Genomic DNA, 14,774 nt, shown 5'->3' with positions numbered 1-14,774 from the left:
AAATATATGATCTATATATATCATATATATATATATACACACAGGCACACACATCTTCTTTATCCATTTGTCTATGGATGGACACTTAGGCTGCTTTCATAATTTAGCTATTGTAAGTAATGCTGCAGTAAATATATGGGTGCATATGTCTTGTTGAATTAGTCTTTTCATATTCTTTGGATAAGTTTTGCCTTTAAATGGCTCTACAAACATAGCAGAGAAGTAATGTAATGGATATTAAGTACAAAAATGTTTTAGATTTTTTCCTCTATTTTAGCCTTTATTATATATAACTAAATTCAGCATCTATGCTAGAATTGAATGTGGAAGATCTTTACACTGTTTCATGTAAAAAAATACTTGCATTCTAAAAGCATATCAATTCAATTATTTTTTAATCCGTTTGTAATAAATGAATCATTTTCTGGGAAAACAGCCATTAGTTTATATTTAAGTCCTACTATTTTGACAAATACCCAAAAGTACAATATTTAGGAATACTTTTTTGATAGAGATTTTTTTTAATTTAATGTCAGAGCTGCTATTTTGTATGTGCATCACGTGAATGGAACATAACATAACAAAGTCGTTCTGAAATCACTTGTATTTCATGAATTTTGTCTGTGATTGAAGAATAAGAAGAAAAAGGCCTCCCTGTTTATCCTTAGAGACAAATTTTGCATTGTAATTTTTGCTTTATAAATACATAAATAAATGTTATTGCAAACATCAGTATTTTAAACCGTGCATAGTTATCATTTTGATTTTACATATTTGAATATGAAACCTCCAGAGAATATATTTTATTTTGAAATTTCCCTAGAGTGCTTACAAAATAAAATTGATGTCATGCCACATGTAAACTTGAATGACTTCTAAAAATAAATCAGACATTATGCAGCCACAGTGTATTAAATCCCACTCCACACAAACAAAATCTTTATGAGCATCTTTTTCTGAGTCTTATACTATGCTAATCTGTAGCAGCAGGAAGGTAATTAACATGTGCTGTTAAGGCACTTGTAGACTAATGGGTCTAATAGAAGCTATATAAGGAATTATATTCAAAGTCAGTTGTTTCTTGATAAAGTAAGCTTCCCTTCTCCAACTTTGGCCTTACCCCTCACTGGGTTTTTGGAAGTATGAACCGGTTTAAAAAGCAAAGAAATGGACAAAGATTATGCCTCAGAATACTAGCATTAAAGTGGGTCATAGCTTCTTAATTTGAACCTGTAAAAATGCCCTTTATTTAAAGTGTCAGGGTAAATATAGAACTATAAAAATTACTCAAGTAAGATAGAGAAACAAGTGCCTAGCTGTTACCTGCAAATGAGAAACAGTTGTTGAAACGTCTTGATATTGGGGTTCTCAGTAACTGAACTCCTACCTATGACAGGTAAATTCTAGTCCTACTACTGTGAAAGTCAAGCATTCAAATGCTACAGTCATTTTGACCCTTGTCTTCAGCTAACTCAAGAAAACCTGGACTTTGACTCAGTCAATCCGTCATACATCTTTGGGGCTCTCATTCTGTGTTACTGATGCAGTGAAGCAGGAAGAGGGGCATCGCAAGGTCAAGTGGGTTCCCAGCAACCTCTAATTTCCAGGGATCAGAGTAGCTATCAACGTCCAAGCCCAAAGCCCAATTTAGTGGCAGTACAGGTGCTGGCATTCAGTGTTCATGAACCATGGTAGCAGGGCGGTCATGTTGTGATCATGGCTTTAAATCCATCTGCCTAAATTCCCTATCTTTCTGTTCATTTTCTGACTTTGTCTCCATCTTCCTTCCAATTCTGTAAGATAGGCAATATGTATTTATTAATTTCTTTCTGTACAAATGAGTCCAAATAGTTTTTGTATTTGAAACTGGGAAACTGAATTTCTGTAAATAAATAGATTACACCAGGATTTTGAAATTGCTTTTTTAGATATCTATTTGTTTTATTAATCTAGTCTAGAAACTTGTATCTGTTGTGTATTAATGATGGATCATGTTTTCTTATGCTGTGATTAAGATATATATATGTATATATATATACATATATATACACACAAATATACATACATACACACATACATGTATATACACATAATCTCCACAATAGATTATATAAGTGCTGTGAACAAGTACATATTTCCTCACTCCTGTTTTTATATTTCTAATGGTGCTAAATTAAAAAAAAATCATATGACAATTACTGAGCATCTGCTCTGAGTAAGGTATTACACTGTTAGTTTCAGATATATACAGTTCCATAAGGTATGTGTCCTGACTTCAAGGGGCTTTAATGCACTGGTGAGATAATCGTACAACAGGATAATACAACACTAGGTTTGTCACAAGGCAGATTACTATTGCAAATACTGTTTCCACTTATTCTAAGGGTAGTTTAGAAAAACAATAGACTCTTTTATGAACATATCATCAAGTTATAATCACTAGGGATTATATAAAACACGCACACAGTATAGATAGCATTAAAAGTTAGAGAAGTACTGGTTGGCAAAATTACAAATTCCTTATGCTTTTTCTCCTTACCTCTGAATATAAAACTTTGACATTTATTTGAGATAAAGTTGCACGCAATTAATTATTTTCTGCATGCCTCTACCCTTGCACAAAATTCTTACCCAACTACAGTTTTGTCATAGGCAACTACTATAATACTAATATATCTGCCAGGGAAAATTTCAAGGTAAAAAACCAATGAGACTTTGTACCACATGACTTTGCATAGATACATCTCTCCTTTAACACATTGTCTTATCTGAGGTAAATATACACAAAATAAAATAAAACAAAATAAAATCATACATTAGCAGTGCCTGGATGGCATAGTGCACTAAGTGTTAGACTCTTGGTTTTGGCTTAGGTCATGGTTGTGAGATCAAGCTTGGTGTTGGACTCTCTGCTCAATGTAGAGTTGGTCTGAGATTCTCTGCCTCTGTCCCCTAACACTCACATATGCTTTCTCTTTCTTAAATAAATAAAATCTTTAAAACATTTTTTTAAAAATAAAATCATTATGCATGGCTGATTAGGAATCATATTTAAAAATTTTAATGTTAATACTTAAAATCTACAGCAGTATATGTACATTTTTATGTATAATCTTAATTCTGTAAATGAGTTATAAATTGGGTCTTGAACTCTTAGGAGTAAGTTGTCACTACTGTTTTATTTGAATAAATGATTGATACTATAGATAGATTACTATAGACAACTGTTCTAATAGATTACTGTAATAATAAATTACTGTAATAAGCTCAAGTGTTTTAAAAGAACATTTAACTTACATGTTAAAGCAACAATTTGAATTTTCTTAAGTTTTTATTAACTTTTTTGGTAAAAATAAGTATCAGATTTGTATTTTACTAGAATATTTATGCACATTTATTTCATGGGAACTAATATGATCATTTACTGCTCGATAATGTACTTCTTAATAATTAGGATATATGAATGATTTGGCCATTGTTTAAAGAATAAATTAATAAATAAATAATAAAACTTTCATAGTTATTTAAATAGAGAATAAGTGTAAAGCACTGGAAATAGCTAAAGAAATGTTTTGCAGATATGAAAAAATATGCTGTACACATTAATGGAATTTTTTATTTAGATAAAATATTTTGTTTTTTTCCTTCTATCTCACACATATTTCTAGAGTTATGTTAATTTTTCATAATTTATTTTAGAAAGTAATGAAGGTTTGCTTATTAGAAGTCAGTTTTACTAAATTAATATAATTGAGACATTTTATCAAGTATATAAAAATGCAGAACTGAGTTTATGGACAATTATACCAAATAAAAGTTCAATCCACATGGTTAAAATTATACTTCTTTGTAACAAACTGCTGGGAACACACCAGAGAGTATTTTAATAATAACTCAATAGGCTTAAAAGTAATGGACAACAGGGGTGCCTAGATGGCTTAGTTGGTTAAGCATCTGACTTTACTTGGACTCAGGTCATGGTCTCAGAGTTCTGAAACAGAGCCTTGTGTCAGACGCTGTGCTGATTGTGGAACTCACTTAAGATTCTTTTTCTCCCTCTCTCTCTCTGTTCCTCCCCAACTGTGTTCTCTCTCTCTCTCTAAAAGAAAAAAAAAAAAAAGGAATGGACAACATTTATGTTAACCCATCCACTATAGTCAAGTTGTTCTATTGGACAGAATGTAGAACACAATGAATCATCTTAACGGATGGGTGATAAATATTCTAAATTTTGCCATTAATCTATTCTAGTACCAAGTTAACTATTCTGACAGGTTAAATCCCTCAATTCTTATTCCAGAATGTTAACAAAAAGATTCTAGGCTTCCAGAAGTTTGGCTAGGCAATCTCCAAAAGTACCATGCTTACATAAAAATACATACTAATTAATGATTTAGGTTCGAGTAGAGTGGTTTTAAAAAGGCTAATATCAGTTAGATTTATTAGTTTCTCTAAACTACTTAATTTACCTACTAGACTGAACCAGATATGCCAACTAATTTCAATCTGCTACAAAGCCTGCCTGAATGAAAATGTCCATAAAACATCAAGAAGAGAATTATTTTATATCAGGCAGTTTAACTTGAAAATATCTTTGGAAAGGAGAGAAAGTCCCTAACAATAAAGAAGTTTTTGTAAATTTCATAATCTGTGATTGCTTTCTTTTTTATGTATTTTATTAGAAGTTTTTTAGATAACAGATTTTTAATAACTTTGCTTTTGTATTTTATCTTGTTTTTATAACCACTGTTTTTCAACCTTGGAAAGTATTTGTCAGATTTAAAAAGCATTGACTTGAACTCTACAGAAGAGGTATTTTTTTTAACATTTCTTGAACAAATTTTTTGGGCAGACATAAAAAATATCTACCAGACATTGTGTGTGCTCTATTCATAGTTGATTTCCAGATTGTGTAGGCAATTAAACAGTAATGGAAGACAGCAAAAAAAGTCAATGGATGTGAGGGTTGGGTAATATTTTCATTAAACTTTTGAAAATCTTAAGGTTGTTTAGGCAAATTATCACTGACAATTATTCTTTGACAAAATATTTTTTTCTGAAAAGTTTTTTTAAGTGGGAACTCATTTTATGTGTTATAATTTCATGGACTGATGCTTAAGTAAAAAAATTAGTGAGTGTTTTTTCTTTAAAGATAAGTGTATCTCACAAGATTGTGATTATATTATCTTAGTATAGGTATTTCATTTATGCTATTCTGTGGTTTTCTTTTCTAGCCAAGCCATATATAAGAGAAAATGGTATGATGTATGTTATGTTATGAACCATCTCTCTCATTGCAAGAATAAATAGAGTTGTGGTATGTTCATAGGTAAAGGTAACATGGGTAAACATCTGACTAAAAAAAGGAAGACCTAATAAATAGTAGCTATGAGAGAGTTAAATGAACAATTCAGAGAGGTTAATTCAGATGTTGAGTATAGAACAAGTCAATAGACTCACTGTTCCAGGGCCCTTACTGATATCTTATGTTCATATCTTATACAAGTTTGGAGCCTAGGATGTGACTAAATCTAATTAGATATAAATCTAATTAGATATATTCCCTTTGCAAATGAATTGTAACTTTTTTTTCACAAATATATGTATATGTAATATATAAAAATAAGTATAAATCTTTGTAATTAAATATGCGTAAATATATATATATATAAAACTATGTTATAATCATTGATTTATATCAACTCCATTTCAGTACAATGGAATTGTCTCATAAATATTTAACATGTCGGTTTGAAGCAATATGGCTGAGAGAGAAAGATTAAGATAAAGGTAGAAGTGGAAGTAAACATAGAGATTGGAGGGTACAGAGAAGAGAGGTAGAGAAAGAAAAAAAAAAGTGAGAGACAATTTTTGGTCCTAAAAAAACTTGGTCTCTCTTATTTCAGTAGGGGAAGCTATAATAAAATGCATATTTTTGCAGAATCTGAGGTCCCAGGTTTTAGAAATTAAAGGACTGTTTGTGGCATTATCGAGAGTTGTTTTGACTACACGGTGATTTTTCTTCCGGCAGTATGACTTTAGAATACAAACCATGAATAAGAAGAAAATCCACTGTTTACAATGTATAAAAAGGAGACAGTCAAAAGCGATTTGTGTGGGTTTTTTTTTAAAGAGGCAAGTGAGAAAATGTCATACACCTAATCTCCTATCATATTGCTCATGGTAGATAAGAGTGTATCTAAATTAAAGAAAAAATTCAGAAATCCAGTAGAGATTTTTCTTGCTTATATTTGAATTTAGAGTCCATTCCTTCACCAATGTCCATTTTTCTTAATTGACAAGTGTTTTTCTCAAGGATCAGATTGTTCCTTCTTAAGTTCAAAGGCTCTAAAGTTCAGAAAGGCTTTACCAAAAGTATCATGAGATTCAACTCTAAATGTGATTAGAAATGATCCTTAAATGTCGACTTGACTGAATATAATCAGCTTATACCACTGAAAAATGTGTGTTCTCTTCTGTCATCTTTCTCCTATTTGACAAGGTCAATAATACCAAAGCTGCAGAGTCAAGATAGCTCTTTTTTTTTTTTCCCTTCCCTGAACTACATACCAGGCCAGGAGGGGGAAAAAGGCTATTATTAGATTGGTTTGAAAAAAAAAGTAAATAAGTCCCATTTTAGAATTACATTTAAGAACTTTTCAAAAACTCAAAACTTTAACCAGAATATGTAATAAAAAAAATAACATCAAATAAGGAACAATATTCATCTGTATAAGCAAATAGATTGAGGCATCTTATATAGGCCATGATAGATAGCTTTGTATTGTTTGTAATAATTTTATATATTTCAAACTTTTAACTCTTCAGTTACTGTATTTCTTAATGTCTTTGCTTTTTCATCATGTGTGCCAGTTCTGGCCTATGTTTTGCAGGATTCTCCTACAATTACAGCAAATATAGTTACCAGGAGAGGGTCACAATACCATGTTAAAAAATAGACTGCTTGTATAAAATATGGCCAAATTTAATGGAAACAAATGATCTATTTTACTTTTCTACCATTTACTTTTTAAAGTTTTGATGAATGGCTATGACCACAAAATATCAACCTAGTTTTATGTAAATCATGTGATTATTTACATATGGACATCAATCTCAAGTTTATCCACTCTAATTCAAATATAGGCTTACATACTTCTAATTCAGAAGCAAAACAATTGGGAACTCTTAATTATTTTTTCATTTCTGCATTACACTAGAGACCATGTACATCAAATATAATGATGTAGATCAGGAATCAGCAGAGAGAGGAGTGTTTTAGGGCAGCAGGCTGCTGACTGAGTGCCAATCCAATATGGAAAATAAATTGCATGCTGGGGTGCTAAGTAGCTCAGTCAGCTAAGCACCTGCCTTCAGCTCAGGTTATGATTTCAGGGTGCTGGGATCGAGTCCAGCATTGGTCTCAGCAGGGAGCCTGCTTCTCCCTCTCCTCCCCACTCTTGCTCTCTGTTACTATCTCTCTCTCTCTCTTTCTCAAATAAATAAATAAAAATCTTTTTCAAAGATAAATAAATTCTTAGAAAATAAATTTCATGCTAAGTTTCAAAAGTGTTGAAGGAGAAAGAGGAATGGAAAGATGAAACTAGAATCTCTTTTAGAGTAAAGACAGGCAAATAGAAAGGGATGCTATCTTCATAGTGACAATATCAGCCAGCATGATATGTATATTGATATTTGACCAAAACTATCACTGAATTATTTCCAGTGGTTCAGGGATTGCTGATGTTCTATTGTGCTAAATAGTAAATGCATAAAAGGGTATAAGGATGGTTACCAATTAGGTTCAACTTAAAATAAATAATTTAAAAGGAGATATATAAATGTTTGAGCAAATTAAAAGCTGAAATTCTAAAACCTAGAGAAATCATCTCTGCATGAATCCTATTTTTTGTGGGTACTACACTCATTCTCTTAACTCTGAAACTTTGAACATATTTCTGAATGTTTCTTCGACCCCTTTGACTAATTCACCCTTTAGATACCACCTTCATTATCACTTTGTCAGGCCATACTTCAAAGTTCCTTATACTAGGTAAGGTCTCATTGCTATATCAAGTCTCCACTAGAACTTCTACTCCTATCTTAAAATGGCTCTAATAACCTTCTTATTAGATCTCTTCTATTAAACTTTCCAATGTCTACTTATTAATGTCTTTAAAAAGTCTTAGGAGCTTGGAGAGGGAAGACGCCAAGGGAGCAGGGGAACCTCATTTCATCTGGTCCCTTGAATTCAGCTAGATATCTATAGAATCATTCTGAACACCCGTGAATTCAACCCGAGATCTAAGAAAATAATTGCTGCAATTCTAGAAATAGAAAAGTGACCACTTTTTGCAAGTGGCATAAAAAGCTTTCAGGGAACAAAAGTCACATAGAGCAACCTAGAAACAACTTAAGCTTAAGCCCAGCTCTCCGGCAAGGGGTGGTGCAACTCTGTCCAGACAAAGATATCTAAGAATCAGTGCAACAGGCTCCTCACCCAAAAGACCAGCAGGAACATCAGGCAATTATCCAGCTGATGGATCACACAGAACTGAAAATCTCCTAAACTAGAGTAAAACAGTATATAGAATTGGAGGGGTTTTTCGCTTTAGTCTTTTGTTTTTGTTTTGTTTTGTTTTGTTTTGTTTTAATTTATTTTTTTATTTTTTTTATTTTTTTTTTGTTTTGTTTTTAATTGAAGTTTGATTTGTCAACATATAGTATAACACCCAAGGCTCGCTCATCACATCAAGTGCCTCACTCAGTACCCGTCACCCAGTCACACCAAACCCCCACTCACATCCCCTTCCGCAACCCTTTGTTTGTTACCCAGAGTTAGGAGTCTCTCATGGTTTGTCTCCGTCTCTAATTTTCCCCACTCAGTTCCCCTCCTTTCCCTTACAATCCCTTTCACTATTTCTTATTACCCTTATGAGTGAAAACATATGATGTTTGTCCTTCTCTGATTGACTTACTTCACTCAGCAGGTACCCTCCAGTTCCATCCACGTTGAAGCAAATGGTGGGTATTCATTGTTTCTGATGGCTGAGTAATATTCCATTGTATACATAGACCACATCTTCTTTATCCATTCATCTGTTGAAGGACATTGTGGCTCCTTCCACAGTTTGGCTATGGAGGACATTGCTGCTATGAACATTGGGGTGCAGGTGTTCCAATGTTTCACTGCATCTTTATCTTTGGGGTAACTACCCAGCAGTGAAATTGCTGAGTCCTAGGGCAGCTCTATTTTTAACTATTTGAGGAACCTCCACACAGTTTTTCAGAGTGGCTGTACCAGTTCACATTCCCACCAACAGTGCAAGAGGGTTCCCCTTTCTCTACATGCTCTCCAACATTTGTTGTTTCCTGGCTTGTTAATTTTCCCCATTCTCACTGGTGTGAGGTGGTATCTCATTGTGGTTTTGATTTGTATTTCCCTGATGGCAAGTGATGTGGGGCATTTTCTCATGTGCGTGTTGGCCATGTCTATGTCTTCCTCTGTGAGAATTCTGTTAATGTCTTTTGCCCATTTCGTGATTGGATTGTTTGTTTCTTTGCTGTTGAGTTTAATAAGTTCTTTATAGATCTTGGATACTAGCCCTTTATCTGATAGGTCATTTGCAAATCTCTTCTCCCATTCTGTAGGTTGTCTTTTAGTTTTGTTGACTGTTTCTTTTGCTGTCCAGAAGCTTTTGATTTTCATTAAGTCCCAATAGTTCATTTTTGCTTTTGTTTCCCTTGCCTTCATAGATTATCTTGCAAGAAGTTGCTGTGGCCAAGTTCAAAAAGAGTGTTGCCTGTGTTCTCCACTAGGATTTTGATGGATTCTTGTCTCACATTTAGATCTTTCACCCATTTTGTGTTTATCTTCATGTGTGGTGTAAGATAATGGTCTCATTTCATTCTTCTGCACGTGGCTGTCCAATTTTCCCAGCACCATTTATTGAAGAGACTGTCCTTTTTCCAGTGGATAGCCTTTCCTACTTCGTTGAATATTAGTTGACCATAGAATTGAGGGCCCATTTCTGGGTCCTCTATTCTGTTCCATTGTGTCTGTTTTTGTGCCAGTACCACACAGTCTTGATGATCACAGCTTTGTAGTACAACCTGAAATCTGGCATTGTGATGCTCCTGGCATTGGTTTTATTTTTCAATATTCCCCTGGCTATTCAGGGTCTTTTCTGATTCCATACAAATCTTAACATTATTTGTTCCAACTCTGTGAAGAAAGTCCATGGTATTTCCATAAGGTTTGCATTGAACGTGTACATTGCCCTGGGTAGCATAGACATTTTCACAATATTAATTCTTCCCATCCATTAGCATGGAATATTTTTGCATCCCTTTGTTTCTTCCTCAATTTCTTTCAGAAGTGTTCTGTAGTTTTTAGGGTATAGATTCTTTACCTCTTTGATTAGGTTTATTCCTAGGTATCTTATGCTTTTGCATGCAATTGTAAATTGATTGATTCCTTAATTTCTCTTTCTTAAGTCTCATTGTTAGTGTATAGAAATGCCATTAATTTCTGTGCATTGATTTTGTATCCTGCCACACTGCTGAATTGCTGCATGAGTTCTAGCAATCTTGGGGTGGAGTCTTATGGGCTTTCTACATACAGTATCATGTCATCTGTGAAGAAGGAGGGTTTGACTTTTTTACCAATTTGCATGCATTTTATTTCTTTTTGTTGTCTGATTGCTGAGGCTAGGACTTCTAGTACTATATTGAATAACAATGATGAGAGTGGACATCTCTGCCATGTTCCTGATTTTAGGGGAAAGGCTCTCAGTGTTTCCCCATTGAGAATGATACTGGCTGTGAGCTTTTCATAAATGGCTTTTAGGATATTAAGGAATGTTCCCTCTATCCCTAAACTTTGAAGAGTTTTGATTAGGAAGCATTTTGTCAAATGCTTTTTCTGCATCTACTGAGAGGATCAGACAGTTCTTGTTTTTTCTCTTGTTGATATGATCTATCAAGTTGATTGTTTTATGAGTGTTGAACCAAACTTGCATCATGGGATAAATCCCTCTTGGTCATGGTGAATAATCTTAATGTATGGTTGGATCCTATTAGCTAGTATCTCGTTGAGAGTTTTTGCATCTATGTTCATCAGGGATATTGGTCTAGAATTCTCCTTTTTGGTGGGTGGGGTCTTTGGTTTTGGAATCAAGATAATGTTGGCTTCATAAAACAAGTTTGGAAGTACTTCCTCCCTTTCCATCCTTCAGAACAGCTTTAGTAGAATAGGTATTATTTCTTCTTTAAGCATTTGATAGAATTCCCCTGGGAAGCCATCTGGCCCTGGACTTTTGTGTCTTGGGAGGTTTATGATGACTGCTTCAATTTCCTCCCTGGTTATTGGCCTGTTCAGATTTTCTTTTTCTTCCTGTTCCAGTTTTGGCAATTTGTGGTTTTCAGAAATGCATCCATTTCTTCCAGATTGCCTTATGTATTGGCATATAGCTGCTCATAATAGGTTTTTAAAATAGTTTGTATTTCCTTGGTATCGGTTGTGATCTCTCCTTTTTATTCGTGATTTTAATAATTTGAGTCTTTTTTGTTGTTATTTTTAATAGGTCTGGCTAGGGGGTGATCTATCTTATTAACTCTTTCAAAGAACCAACTCCTGGTTTTGTTGATCTGTTCTACAGTTCTTCTGGTATCTATTTCATTGAGTTCTGCTCAAATCTTTATTAACTCTCTTCTTCTACTTGGTGTAGGTTTTACTTGCTGTTCTTCCTCCAATTCCTTTAGGTGCAAGGTTAGCTTGTGTATATGAGGTTTTTTTTTCCAATTTTTTGAGGGAGGCTTGTATTGCAATGGATTTCCCTCTTAGGATTGCTTTTGCTGTATCCCAAAGATTTTGAACGGTTGTATTTTCATTTTCATTAGTTTCCATGGATCTTTTTAATTCTTCTCTAAATTCCTGCTTGATCCATTCATCTTTTAGTAGGACAGTCTTTAACCTCTATGTGTTTGAGTTCCTTCCAAATTTCTTCTTGTGATTGAGTTCTAGTTTCAAAGCATTGTGTTCTGAGAATATGCAGGGGACAATCTCAGTCTTTTTGTATTGGTTGAAACCTGATTTGTGACCCAGTATGTGGTCTGTTCTGGAGAAAATTCCATGTCCACTTGATAAGAATGTGTATTCAGTTGTGTTTGGATAGAAAGTTCTGTATATATCTGTGAAATCCATCTGGTCCAGTGTATTATTTAAGGCCCTTGTTTCCTTGGTTATATTCTGCTTAGGAGATCTGTCATTTTCAAAAAGTGCCGTGTTGAAGTCTCCTACTATTAGTGTATTATTATCTAAGCATGCCTTTAATTTGGTTATTAGTTGATTGATATACTTGGCAGCTCCCATATTAGGGGCATACATATTCATGATTGTTTGGTCTTCTTGTTGGATGGATCCTTTAATATTATATAGTGTCCCTCTTCATTTCTTACTACAGTGTTCAGTATAAACTCTAATTTATCTGATATGAGAACTGCTACCCCAGGTTTCTTTTGAGGATCATTTAAACAGTAAATGGTTTTCTACCCCTTCATTTTCAGGCTAGAGGTGTCCTTAGGTCTACAATGAGTCTCTTGTAGACAGAAAATAGATGGGGGTTTGTTTTTTATCCAGTCCAATACCCTGCGTCTTTTGATGGGATCATTAATCCCATTCACGTTCAGAGTAACTATTGAAAGATGTGAATTTAGTGTCATCCTATTACCTATTCAGTCCCTGTTTTAGTGGATTGTTTCTTTGGGCTTCCTCTTTCTTTTACAGGGTCCCCTTTAATATTTCTTGCAGAACTGATTTGGTGGTCACATATTCTTTCTGTTTCTGCTTATCCTGGAAGTTCTTTATCTCTCCTTCTATTCTGAATGACAGCCTTGTTGGATAAAGTATTCTTGCCTGCATGTTCTTCTCATTTAGTGCCCTGAATATATCATGCCAGCCCTTTCTGGCCTGCCAGGTCTCTGTGGAGAGGTCTGCTGTTAATCTGATATTTCTCCCCATATAAGTTAAGAATCTCTTGTCTCTTGTTGCTTTAAGAATTTTCTCTTTGGGATCCCTGGGTGGCGCAGCGGTTTGGCGCCTGCCTTTGGCCCAGGGCGCGATCCTGGAGACCCGGGATCGAATCCCACATCAGGCTCCCGGTGCATGGAGCCTGCTTCTCCCTCTGCCTGTGTCTCTGCCTCTCTCTCTCTCTCTCTGTATGACTATCATAAGTAAATAAAAAAATTTTCTCTTTATCTTTGAAATTTGCAGGTTTCACTATCAAATGTCAAGATGTTGCACAGTTTTTATTGATTTTCTTTTTTTGGGGGGGAGGGTCCTCTCTATCTCTTGGATCTGAATGTTTGTTTTCTTCCCCAGATTAGGGAAGTTCTCAGCTATGATTTTTTCAAAACTTTGTGATCCCCTCTCTCTCTCTCTCTCAGTCTCTTCTGGAATCCCAACTATACATAAGCTCTTCCTTATCAAGCTATCATTTATTTCCTTAAGCCTTTCCTCATGGGCTTTTGATTGTTTTTCTCTTTTTTCCTCAGCTTCCTTCCTTGCCATCAACTTGTCTTCTATGTCACTCACTCTTTCTTCCATCTCATTTAACTTAACAATTATGATATCCAGTTTGGATTGCATATCATTTAATCTATTTTTAATTTCAGCCTGATTAGATCTCAATTCTGCAGTAACAAAGTCTCTAGAGTCCTTTATGCTTTTTTCCAGAGCCACCAGTAGCTTTATAATTGTGCTTCTGAATTGACTTTCTGAATTGCACTGAAATACAAATTCTGTAACTCTGTGGCAGAGAGTACTGTTTCTGGTTCTTTCTTTTGTGGTGAATTATTCCTTGTAGTAATTTTGTCCAGTGGAGAGTGGCTGTATGAGTGGGCTGAGTCAAAAATATCAACCACAATCTAAGTAAAATATACCCCTGATGATTGCAAAGAGGTCAGAGACCAGAAAATAAAAGAAAAAAACAGAACAAAATAAAACAAAAGGACCACTGAAGTGAAAATTTTTTAAAGTAGTAAAAATAAAAAGGAAAAACCACAAGGAAGAAAAAAGAAAAAAAAAAAGTAAAGAAAAGAGGAACAAGAGAACAAAAGGGGAGTGGGAGGATGGTGGTGATGAAGAAGTGGTAGTGGAGAGAGAATGTTGTCTACCTGAGGGGTCCTAGAGGGTGATCCTCTTGGTTCTGAGTGTATTTTGTTCTATATGTTAGAAGATGCTCAATCTTAAGTTTATATAAACCATCAATACTTAGAGAAAGCCCCAACATTGACCACCAAAACATAAACAAGGTAAAAGAGGGGGGCAGAATGGGGAGGAAAAGAGAATATAATCTTACAGAATGAACGAGTACAGTATTCCAATTGGTTCTGGGTGCATGTTGGTCATGTTTTAGAAGGTGTTAACTTCCACCATTGTAGAACAAAATAAGGCAGAAAAAACAAAAAACACAAAACAAAAACCCATATCTCATATGTCTACCAAATTAAATTGGATACCTTGAAGGGAATCCAGAAGTGAAAGATATATTTATGACATGTAATTGTAAAAATATGAAACTCAAAAAGGAAAAAACTTAAAAATGAAGAGCTGGTAAAATATTGTAGTTAAGGTGAGAAAAGAGAAAAAATATTGGAAAGTTTTAGTCTGATACAAAAATGAGTTGTAATGGAAAAAGGAAAAAAAGTGGGGGGAAGGGACCCTCTAGTTCTATATACTATTTTGCCTTGATTTTCCGTTGGTCCTGGAGCTT

The sequence above is a fragment of the Vulpes lagopus genome, chromosome 4 (assembly GCF_018345385.1).
Source record: "Vulpes lagopus strain Blue_001 chromosome 4, ASM1834538v1, whole genome shotgun sequence".
NCBI classification, from domain to species: Eukaryota; Metazoa; Chordata; class Mammalia; order Carnivora; family Canidae; genus Vulpes; species Vulpes lagopus.
The sequence above is the reverse complement of the archived record's forward strand: the minus strand, read 5'-3'. Positions refer to the sequence as shown.